General features: G+C 44.8%; 1 pseudogene across 1 annotated transcript in view; it reads left to right on the top strand.

Annotated features, from left to right (window-relative positions):
* LOC311116026 (inactive phospholipase C-like protein 2) overlaps nucleotides 1-12,553 on the top strand; it is a 61,195-nt pseudogene that overhangs the window by 33,463 nt on the left and 15,179 nt on the right. The window contains exons 6-9 of the transcript XR_014615247.1: nucleotides 1,586-2,794; nucleotides 3,045-3,294; nucleotides 3,582-3,868; nucleotides 8,474-8,677. The product of XR_014615247.1 is annotated as an inactive phospholipase C-like protein 2 (transcript). The remainder of the gene's footprint in view (nucleotides 1-1,585; nucleotides 2,795-3,044; nucleotides 3,295-3,581; nucleotides 3,869-8,473; nucleotides 8,678-12,553) is intronic.

The raw sequence follows: 12,553 nt of genomic DNA, 5'->3' as shown, positions 1-12,553 counted from the left end.
CCCATGCAAAGAAAGAAGAAACATATCTGATATAGGCTAGGCCTGCTCTACGCTATACGCGCTCAGCCATGCATTTTTTGCGAACAGTGATTGAGTTATATTATTAGCCAAAATTATGACTATCCAATCAACTCATCACATTACGAATAGTAGGCTATCTTACATAAGTCTTCAAATGCGATGATGCATGTAATGCTTTATTATAAAGGTGCATTTTTATGGTGAAAATGATCTTCCCCCAACTTGAAACTCACGCACCGCCTATGTATGCCAGTTAGGCTACACCGGTTTGAAAGCGGATTCATGTGCTTAATTTTAAGAATTGACCAATAAATATAGCAGCACAAGAAAGCTGGGATCGTCTTTTAAATAGTGGCCAGTCAAAACTCTGTTTTCACACTCGATTGCACAATGACTGGGTTTATAAGAACACATTTCACTAGGCTCTGTAGGCTATGTGCTCTCTAACCCTGTTCCAGGGGTACGAGGTCTATAGGCTACATTTGGTGTTATTTGGCAACTTTAGGTGTGATACAAACCTTATCAAAATAATAAGGCCTATGGGCTAGGGTACATGATGTGTGCGACTATGATTTGAAAAAGTAGTTTAAAAAAAAAATGAGCTGTTTCTTGGCGTACTGCACACGCTGGGCATCATTCACAAATTATAATATTATTTTCAGCCATCAGACTATTCTTAATTGAATCTTGTCTTTAAATTTACTAAATAATATATGTATCATGCACCTGACTGAATGGGGCGGCAGGTAGCTTAGTGGTTAAGAGCGTTGTACCAGTAACCGAAAGGTCGCTGGTTCTAATACCCGAGCCGACTAGGTGAAAAATCTGTCGATGTGCCCTTGAGCAAGGCACTTAACCCTAATTGCTCCTGTAAGTTGCTCTGGATAAGAGCGTCTGCTAAATTACCAAGTTATTTTTAATTTATGAACAGGGACAAGGGAAAAAATGACATGTCATCTATGCACTTAAATAGCGAATGGAGGATGCTTTTCCCGTGGTTCATTTTCATGCCAGCCAGGTAGGCTATACTCCTGTTGTAAAGCGAAGCAATGTGCTTAATATTAGGAAAGTTGAGAAATAAATATATTAGGCCTAGCCTATAGAAAGCTGATGGGATCCTCCTCTTTTTAATAGAGGCCATCAAACTCTGTTTTCTCACACAATTGCATAGCCTATAGAAATGTTGCGCAACATGAGCTCATGGGCTCTCATGGAGTGTTTGATATGATTTTCAATTGCATTTGCATTGATATCAGAGTGATTAGAGGAACAATAGAGCGCTGAGTACCAGGCCATTAGAGACAGGCGGTTAGCAAGTTTGGTAGGCTACTAATGACCATCAACGGCATCAGAGCGCAGTTTTGGAGAAGCCTAGTTACCGTGACTAAACAGTCATGTGAAATTTGACTGCAGTCATGACTCGTGACTGCCGGTATGGCGGTAATATGGTCACCGTAACAGCCCTACCTCCAATGGACAGTTGTTGGGTCATGTTTTACCTAATAGAACTATGTCACTTCAAGAGATGCTAATCTCTCTGTTCTCCTCTCCCCTCCCTGTCTAGGTGACTGAAGACACCAGTCTGGAGCTCATCCAATCCCACGAGCCGTCAGAGGAGGGCCGTCGCCAGGGCTGGCTTTCATTGGATGGTTTCACCAGCTATCTCACCTCCCTGGAGTGCCACCTGTTTGACCCGGAGCACAGCCAGGTGTGCCAGGACATGAGCCAGCCCTTATCCCACTACTACATCAACTCCTCCCACAACACCTACCTCATCGAGGACCAGTTCAGGGGGCCCACTGACATCACCGGCTACATTCGGGCTTTAAAGATGGGCTGCAGGTGTGTGGAGGTGGACGTGTGGGACGGCCCTGATGACGAACCCGTAGTTTATACTGGTTACACCCTCACATCGCCCATCATGTTCCGCTGTGTCCTGGACGTGATCGGGCGCTTTGCGTTCGCAGCATCAGAGTGTCCGCTAATCCTGTGCTTGGAGAACCACTGCTCCCCCTGCCAGCAGAGAGTCATGCTCCAGCACCTGAGGAGGATACTGGGGGAGAGGTTGTACACAGAGCCCCTCAGGGAAGGGGAGGGGTACCTGCCCTCGCCCCATGCCCTGAGGGGCAAGATCCTGCTGAAGGGGCAGAAGTTGGAGGAGGGGTGCGGGGAGACGGAGGGGGAAGACGAGGGAGCGGTGATGTGCCAGAGGATGAAGGCTGGTAACAGTGGAGGAGGAGGAGGGGAGGGGGGGCAGAAAGGGGGCGGGGGCGGGGATGGTGGTACTAGTAGCGTGAAAACCCCCACCCCTCCTCCTCCCTCTAAACGGTTCCAGCTCCTGAAGGAGCTCTCGGACTTGGTGACTCTGTGCAAGTCGGTACGCTTCACAGACTTCCAGACGTCGTTCTCTACCCAGAAACCCTGGGAGCTCTGCTCGTTCAACGAGACCCTAGCGGTGCGCTGCGCCAGCGAGTGTCCGGGAGACTTTGTCAACTACAACAAGCGCTTCCTGTCGCGGGTCTACCCCAGCGCCATGCGCATCGACTCCAGCAACATGAACCCACAGGACCTGTGGAAGTGCGGTTGCCAGATTGTAGCTATGAACTACCAGACGCCCGGGCTGATGATGGACCTAAACATCGCCTGGTTCCGCCAGAACGGGAATTGTGGGTACGTGCTGCGACCCGCCATCATGCGACAGGAGGTGTCGTATTTCAGCGCCAATACGAGAGACTCTGTGCCAGGTGTGTCCCCTCAGCTGCTCCATGTTAAGGTGAGTAGGTAGCAGATAGACTTTTCTGTTTAATAGAGGCTCCTAAACACTGCCTGGCTTGTTCGGTCATTAATGGTTGAATGGTATTGTTTGTTATTCAGTACACTTCTGTTGCACCTGAATTATAATAAGATGTGGGAACATTTCAATCAATCAAACAAACAAATTAACAAACAAACAGACAGACAAACTAACACACAAACTGATACTCAAGCAATCACTCAATCAACAAACCAATCCATCCATGCAGGTGATCAGTGGTCAGAACTTACCCCGTCCGAGTGGTTCTGGAGTAAAAGGAGACGTGGTGGACCCGTATGTCTACGTGGAGATCCACGGTATCCCTGCCGACTGCGCCGAGCACCGCACCCGCACGGTGATGGAGAACGGAGACAACCCCATCTTCGACGAAAGCTTTGAGTTCCAGATCAACCTGCCCGAGCTGGCCATGGTGCGCTTCGTGGTGCTGGACGATGAATTCATAGGGGACGAGTTCATAGGTTAGTACTGGAACAAGGGCAAAGATCAGCAGGTCAGTAGTGGCGGGAGGGCAAAGGTCAGCTCTGCACTGACTGCTAGTCTGGTGTCCAGTCTGCTTTTGGTTGAACTTGGTTGAACTAGTGATACTACAATATGAAGGTCATTGCTAGCTCACTGGCAAGTATCACTAGCTAAGATAAAAAACACTTGGTAGCAGTTAGTGAGTGAACATTCACTATCTTCTCATGGTCATTTCATTGTCTAACACCGCTGTACATCATTTGTAATCCCCCCTGTTTTACCACAGGTCAGTACACCATTCCACTGGAGTGCCTACAGCCAGGCTACCGGCACGTACCGTTACAGTCTCTGACGGGAGAGGATCTCCCGTACGCCCGGCTGTTCGTCCATGTGGCCCTCACCAACCGGAGAGGAGGGGGCAAGTCCCACAAGCGGGGGCTGTCTGTGCGGAAGGCGAGGCGAGGGAGGGACTACGCTGCACTCAGGGACCTGGGGGTCAAAGCCTTGGATGAGGTTTTCAAAATGGCGGCCCCGCCATTGAAGGAAGCCACAGACCTGCGGGAGAATATGCAGGTGAGGAGGAGAGGATAAACAGTAATTTATCAATCACCATTTTCAGATTGAAGGACTGAAATACCTGTATTCCTGGATTTACAACAGATGTTGTCTAACTCAGAATAGCCATGTCAACTTCAGGTATATATCCCAGCCCATGGAGGGTCCAATCTCAATTATCACTAAATTATGACTCAGCTAAAGATGGCTGACATGGTCATTCCTCCAGAGACATTAACAGGTGCAGATTGAATGGAGTAAGACAACACAGATCTAGTGAGAGAATGTTTACTGTGTCTAAACTGGCTAGTTAGCCTGATCTATGAAGCTCTGCTTTAGATTGACAGGTGATGGTAAGGTGATGGTTAGGTGATGGTAAGGTGATGATAAGGTGATTGTAAGGTGATGATAAAGTGATGGTAAGGTTATGGTCCCTGTAACTGTAAGCATAAGTCTGGCTGTCTAAGTGATGTTGAGCATCTCTAATCTGTTTAGGCTGGAGATGACAGGGATTCATGCAATGTGTCATCTCAGCCTCTCAGGCCAGAAAATGATGTAGACGATGCAAACAGACAGTGAAGACACACACTCACACACAATTGCATACACGCACATAACTACGTATGTACATAAGTGGGTATGCATGCATGCACACACACACACAGACACACACACACACACACACACACACCTAAACAGAAGTAAACACTGAAAGCAAGCACCATGACATCATGAAGAGATTAGATCTGTCAAGGTTAGTTGTTTAATAAAAATGTTTGATTTCGATTTTAGCGGTTGAATGACGTAAAAATCATTAATTTAATAGTGCGGCAGTGATACGTTCGATTTGTGGTTGTCTCTTTCATTATCTCGTAATAAAGCTTATCTGATTCAATCAGATGTACTCTCAGTGATGGTATCCCAGGAAACCATGTGACAGTTTGTTCCATGAATAAACCCTCAGCAACTCTAATCACTTACTAGGGGATTACAGTATGTAATCACACTGCATCACTAATACAGGGAAAGTGTGTGTGTGTGTATGTTTGTGTGGGTGTGCCTGTGTGTGCATTTATTTATATATATATATACAGTGAGGGGAAAAAAGTATTTGATCCCCTGCTGATTTTGTATGTTTGCCCACTGACAAAGAAATGATCAGTCTATAATTTTAATGGTACGTTTATTTGAACAGTGAGACACAGAATAACAACAAAAAAATCCAGAAAAATGCATGTCAAAAAAGTTATAAATTGATTTGCATTTTAATGAGGGAAATAAGTATTTGACCCCTCTGCAAAACATGACTTAGTACTTGGTGGCAAAACCCTTGTTGGCAATCACAGAGGTCAGACGTTTCTTGTAGTTGGCCACCAGGTTTGCACACATCTCAGGAGGGATTTTGTTCCACTCCTCTTTGCAGATCTTCTCCAAGTCATTTTCTATGGGATTAAGGTCTGGAGACTGGCTAGGCCACTCCAGGACCTTAATGTGCTTCTTCTTGAGTCACTCCTTTGTTGCCTTGGCCGTGTGTTTTGGGTCATTGTCATGCTGGAATACCCATCCACGACCCATTTTCAATGCCCTGGCTGAGGGAAGGAGGTTCTCACCGAAGATTTGACGGTACATGGCCCCGTCCATCGTCCCTTTGATGCAGTGAAGTTGTCCTGTCCCCTTAGCAGAAAAACACCCCCAAAGCATAATGTTTCCACCTCCATGTTTGACGGTGGGGATGGTGTTCTTGGGGTAATAGGCAGCATTCCTCCTCCTCCAAACATGGCGAGTTGAGTTGATGCCAAAGAGCTCGATTTTGGTCTCATCTGACCATACCACTTTCACCCAGTTCTCCTCTGAATCATTCAGATGTTAATTGGCAAACTTCAGACGGGCCTGTATATGTGCTTTCTTGAGCAGGGGGACCTTGCGGGCGCTGCAGGATTTCAGTCCTTCACGGCGTAGTGTGTTACCAATTGTTTTCTTGGTGACTATGGTCCCAGCTGCCTTGAGATCATTGACAAGATCCTCCCGCGTAGTTCTGGGCTGATTCCTCACCGTTCTCATGATCATTGCAACTCCACGAGGTGAGATCTTGCATGGAGCCCCAGGCCGAGGGAGATTGACAGTTCTTTTGTGTTTCTTCCATTTGCGAATAATCGCACCAACTGTTGTCACCTTCTCACCAAGCTGCTTGGCGATGGTCTTGTAGCCCATTCCAGCCTTGTGTAGGTCTACAATCTTGTCCCTGACATCCTTGGAGAGCTCTTTGGTCTTGGCCATGGTGGAGAGTTTGGAATCTGATTAATTGATTGCTTCTGTGGACAGGTGTCTTTTATACAGGTAACAAGCTGAGATTAGGAGCACTCCCTTTTAAGAATGTGCTCCTAATCTCAGCTCATTACCTGTATAAAAGACACCTGGGAGCCAGAAATCTTTCTGATTGAGAGGGGGTCAAATACTTATTTCCCTCATTAAAATGCAAATCAATTTATAACATTTTTGACATGCGTTTTTCTGGATTTTTTTGTTGTTATTCTGTCTCTCACTGTTCAAATAAACCTACCATTAAAATTATAGACTGATAATTTCTTTGTCAGTGGGCAAAGGTACAAAATCAGCAGGGGATGAAATACTGTTCTCCCCACTGTATATACAGTGGGGAGAACAAGTATTTGATACACCGCCGATTTTGCAGGTTTTCCTACTTACAAAGCATGTAGAGGTCTGTAATTTTTATCATAGGTATACTTCCAGAAAATCACATTGTATGATTTTTAAGTAATTAATTTGCATTTTATTGCATGACATAAGTATTTGATCACCTACCAACCAGTAAGAATTCCGGCTCTCACAGACCTGTTAGTTTTTCTTTAAGAAGCCCTCCTGTTCTTCACTCATTACCTGTATTAACTGCACCTGTTTGAACTCGTTACCTGTATAAAAGACACCTGTCCACACACTCAATCAAACAGACTCCAACCTCTCCACAATGGCCAAGACCAGAGAGCTGTGTAAGGACATCAGGGATAAAATTGTAGACCTGCACAAGGCTGGGATGGGCTACAGGACAATAGGCAAGCAGCTTGGTGAGAAGGCAACAACTGTTGGCGCAATTATTAGAAAATGGAAGAAGTTCAAGATGATGGTCAATCACCCTTGGTCTGCGGCTCCATGCAAGATCTCACCTCATGGGGCATCAATGATCATGAGGAAGATGAGGGATCAGCCCAGAACTACACAGCAGGACCTGGTCAATGACCTGAAGAGAGCTGGGACCACATTCTAAAAGAAAACCATTAGTAACACACTACGCCGTCATGGATTAAAATCCTGCAGCGCACGCAAGGTCCCCCTGCTCAAGCCAGCGCATGTCCAGGCCTGTCTGAAGTTTGCCAATGACCATCTGGATGATCCAGAGGAGGAATGGGAGAAGATCATGTGGTCTGATGAGATCTGGAGAAGGTCTGTATGGAGGAGTGGGCCAAAATCCCTGCTGCAGTGTGTGCAAACCTGGTCAAGACCTACAGGAAACGTATGATCTCTGTAATTGCAAACAAAGGTTTCTGTACCAAATATTAAGATCTGCTTTTCTGATGCATCAAATACTTATGTCATGCAATAAAATGCAAATTAATTACTTAAAAATTATACAATGTGATTTTCTGGATTTTTGTTTTAGATTCCGTCTCTCACAGTTGAAGTGTACCTATGATAAAAATTACAGACCTCTACATGCTTTCTTTGTAAGTAGGAAAACCTGCAAAATCGGCAGTGTATCAAATACTTGTTCTCCCCACTGTGTGTATATGTATATATATATATATATATATATACACACACACACACTACCGTTCAAAAGTTTGGGGTCACTTAGAAATGTCATTTCTTCCAAGAAAAACAATTTGATTGATCAGAAATACAGTGTAGACATTGTTAATGTTGTAAATGACTATTGTAGCTGGAAACGGCTGATTTTTAATGGAATATCTACAGAGGCCCATTATCAGCAACCATCAGTCCTGTGTTCCAATGGCACGTTGTGTTTGCTAATCCGAGTTTATCGTTTTAAAAGGCTAATTGATCATTAGAAAACCCTTTTGCAATTATGTTAACACAGCTGAAAACTGTTGTGCTGATTAAAGAAGCAATAAAACTGGCCTACTTGAGACTAGTTGAGTATCTGGAGCATCAGAAATTGTGGGTTCGATTACAGGCTCAAAATGGCCAGAAACAAATAACTTTCTTTTGAAACTCGTCAGTCTATTCTTGTTCTGAGAAATGAAGGCTATTTCGTGCGAGAAATTGCCATATCTCAGACTGCCTAGAGTGTCTAGTTTGAGAAACAGACGCCTCACAGGTCCTCAACTGGCAGCTTCATTAAATAGTACCCGCAAAACACCAGTTTCAATGTCAACAGTGAAGAGGCGATTCCGGGATGCTGACCTTCTAGGCAGAGTTGCAAAGAAAAAGTCCAGTTTCTGTGTTATTTTGCCCATCTTCATCTTTTCTTTTTATTGGCCAGTCTGAGATATGGCTTTTTCTATGCAACTCTGCCTAGAAGGTATGTGTGTGTGTTGTCTTAATCCCTCTCTCTCTCTCTCTCTCTCTCTCTCTCTCTCTGTGTAGAACTCGGTGGCGGTGTTCAGGGAACTGTGTGGGGTGTCAGCGGTGGCTAACCTCATGCAGTGTGTGCTGGCCCTGGGGTCCCGAGTTGCGGGGGCCGACGGGGCCCCCCTGCTGCTGTTTGAGCTGAGGGAGAAGTACCCCTCCATGGATCCCCAGGGGCCCTTGCCAGACGTCCTACGCAGGGTGGTCTCCACTTACGAAACGGTGATAATTTATTAATCAATCAATCCTTCACATTATCTTTTTTGTAGCACTTTGGGTTTCATTTAAGAATAGTTGATTCTTTGACTTTTTTAACCACTCACTCTCTATGGCCCTCTCCTCTATCTCCCTTCCCCCTCTCTCTCTCTCCCTTCCCCCCCCCCCTCTCTCTTCTCTCTCTCTCTCTCTCTCTCTCTCTCTCTCTCTCTATCCCCCTTCTCTGTGTCTCTCTCTCTCTCTCTCTCTCTCTCTCTCTTTATCTCCCTTACCCCTCTCTCTCTCTCTCTCTCTCTCTCTCTCTCCCTTACCCCTCTCTCTCTCTATCCCCCTTCTCTCTCTCTCTCTCTCTCTCTCTATCCCCCTTCTCTCTCTCTCTCTCTCTCTCTCTCTCTCTCTCTCTCTCTCTCTATCCCCCTTCTCTCTCTCTCTCTCTCTCTCTCTCTCTCTCTCTCTCTCTCTCTATCTCCCTTCCCCCTCTCTCAATTACATTTCAATTTAATGGGCTTTATTGGCATGGGAAACATATGTTTACATTGCCAAAGCAAGTGAAATAGATAGTAAACGTAAGTGAAATAAACAATAAAACATTAACAGTAAACATTACACTCACAAAAGTTCCAAAATAATAAAGACATTTTAAGTGTCATATTATGTCTATATACAGTGTTCTAATGATGTGCAAATAGTTAAAGTATAACAGGGAAAATAAATAAACATAAATAAAGGTTGTATTACAATCTCTCTCTCCCTTCCCCCCCTCTCTCTCTCTCCCTTCCCTCTCTCTCCCATCCCCTCTCTCTTTCTCTCTCTCTCCCTTCCCCTCTCTCTCGCTCTCTCTCTAGCTCTCTCTCTATCCCTTACCCCTCTCTCTCTCCCTTCGCTTCCCTCTCTCTCTCTCTCCCCCCCCCCCCTCTCTCTCTCTCTCTCTCTCTCTCTACCCCCTCTCTCTCTCCCTTCCCCCTCCCTCTCTCTCTCTATCCCTTACCCCACTCTCTCTCCCTTCGCTTCTCTCTCTCTCTCTCTCTACCTCCCTCTCTCTCTCTCTCTCTCTCTCTTTTTCTCTCCCTTACCCCTCTCTCTCTCTCTCTCTCCCTTACCTCTCAATTCAATTGAAGGGCTTTATTGGCATGGGGAAAATATGTTTACATTGTGAAATAAACAATAAAACATTAACAGTAAACATTACACTCACAAAAGAATAAAGACATTTTAAGTGTCATATTATGTCTATATACAGTGTTCTAATGATGTGCAAACAGTTAAAGTACAAAAGGGAAAATAAATAAACATAAATAAAGGTTGTATTTACAATGTCTCTCTTTCCCTTCCCCCCTCTCTCATCTCCCTTCTCTCTCTCTCTCTCTCTCTATCTCTCCCTTCCCCCCTCTCTCTCCCTTCCCCCCTCTCTCTATCTCTCCCTTCCCCCCTCTCTCTCCCTTCCCCCCCTCTCTCTCCCTTCCACCCTCTCTCTCTCTCTCCCTTCCCCCCTCTCTCTCTCTCTCCCTTCCCCCCTCTCTCTCTCTCTCCCTTCCCCCCTCTCTCTCTATCTCCCTTCCCCCCTCTCTCTCTATCTCCCTTCCCCCCTCTCTCTCTCTATCTCCCTTCCCCCCTCTATCTCCCTTCTCTCTCTCTCTCTCTCTCTCTCCCATCCCCTCTCTCTTTCTCTCTCCCTTTCCCCTCTCTCTCTCTCTCTCTCTCTCTCTCTCTCTCTCTCTCTCTCTCTCTCTACCCCCTTCTCTCTCTCTCTCTCTCTCGCTCTCTCTCCCTCCCTCTCTCGTTCTCTACCCCCCCCCTCTCTCTCTCTCTCTCTACCCCCCCTCCCTTACCTCTCAATTCAATTTAAATTCAATTGAATTGAAACATATGTTAATATTGCCAAAGCAAGTGAAGTAGATAGTAAACAAAAGTGAAATAAACAATAAATATTAACAGTAAACATTACACTCAGAAGTTCCAAAAGTATTATTATGTATATATACAGTGTTGTAACAATGTGCAAATAGTACAAATGGGAAAACAGGTCACAAATCTTGCTGCTGTGATGGCACACTGTGGTTTTTCACCCAGTAGGTAAGGGAGTTTATCAAAATTGGGTTTGTTTTTGAATTCTTTGTGGATCTGTGTAATCTGAGGGAAATATGTGTCTCTAATATAGTCATACATTTGGCAGGAGGTTAGGAAGTGCAGCTCAGTTTCCACCTCATTTTGTGGGCAGTGTGCACATAGCCTGTCTTCTCTTGAGAGCCAGGTCTGCCTACGGCGGCCTTTCTCAATAGCAAGGCTATGCTCACTGAGTCTGTACAAAGTCAAAGCTTTCCTTAAGTTTGGGTCAGTCACAGTGGTCAGGTATTCTGCCACTGTGTACTTTCTGTTTAGAGCCAAATAGCATTCTAGTTTGCTCTGTTTTTTTGTTAATTCTTTCCAATGTGTCAAGTAATTCTTTTTGTTTTCTCATGATTTGGTTGGGTCTAACTGTGTTGTTGTTGTTGTCCTGGGGCTCTGTGGGGTCTGTTTGTGTTTGTGAACAGAGCCCCAGGACCAGCTTACTCAGGGGACTCTTCTCCAAGTCCATCTCTCTGTAGGTGATTGCTTTGTTATGGAAGGTTTGGGAATCACTTCCTTTTAAGTGGTTATAGAATAAATAAATAAAAATCTTCTGGATTTTGAGAATTAGCGGGTATCGGCCTAATTCTGCTCGGCATGCATTATTTGGTGTTTTTCGTTGTATACTGAGGATATTTTTGCTGAATTCTGCATGCAGAGTCTCAATTTGGTGTTTGTCCCATTTTGTGAATTCTTGGTTGGTGAGCGGACCCCAGACCTCACAACCATAAAGGGCAATGGGTTCTATAACTGATTCAAGTATTTTTAGCCAGATCCCAATTGGTATGTCAAATTTTATGTTCCTTTTGATGGCATAGAAGGCCCTTCTTGCCTTGTCTCTCAGATCGTTTACAGCTTTGAGGAAGTTACCTGTGGCGCTGATGTTTAGGCCGAGGTATGTATAGTTTTTTGTGTGCTGTAGGGCAACGGTGTCTAGATGGAATTTGTATTTGTGGTCCTGGCAACTGGACCTTTTTTGGAACACCATTATTTCTCTCTCTCTCTCTCTCTCCCTTCCCCCTCTCTCTCCCTTCCCTCTCTCACTCTCTCTCTCTCCCTTCCCCCCTCTCTCGCTCTCCCTTAATTGAACAATCCACTGGGCAGATTATTACATTTACATTACATTATGTCTGGGGTCGTCTGTCTACAGATATAGGATCTTAATTTGAGCCAGTTTGCTACAGCAGGAAAACAATCCTGCAGCAACAGGAAATGTGAATTATTACGTGGATTATAATTAATGGACATTTTTGTAGGTATTCTTCATAAAGGGAAAATCATGTCAGAAATGTCAAAGTGAAAATTGCATACTTCAGAAGCATTTTGAAACGTCTCTGTTCTGTTGTCTCTGGTTTATAGAGGTTTATTTATAGCTCTCACCTTTAGCTGTGTCCCAGAGTAAAGCCAGAAAGGTTATACATTGATTACTGATTGATTAAAAAGTGATTACTTTCACAAAATGCCCCTGAACGAGATGAGGTAGTCTGTGCGTGTCTGTGCGTGTGTGTGTATGTGTGCGTGTGTCCGTGCGTGTGTAGGTGAGATTGCCCATGACACACAATCACTTACACTTGCTTTAGTGGAACAGCCAGAAAAGGGTTCAGGGGAGATAACTATGCCTCTTTTGATTTTGAATAATGATTAAATCTAAAGTGGAAAAATGTGAGATTTTAATTTAGTGTGGGTTTTCAATGTTAAACAACCGCAAAGAGCTTTCCAGGTGAGAAATGGATATGTGAGTGTGTGTGTGTGTGTGTGCGTGTGTGTGTGTGCAAG

This window comes from Coregonus lavaretus (genome assembly GCF_964263955.1).
Source record: "Coregonus lavaretus genome assembly, chromosome: 3".
Taxonomy (NCBI): Eukaryota; Metazoa; Chordata; class Actinopteri; order Salmoniformes; family Salmonidae; genus Coregonus; species Coregonus lavaretus.
Note: the sequence above shows the minus strand (reverse complement) of the source record. Positions and strands in the feature narration are given on the sequence as shown.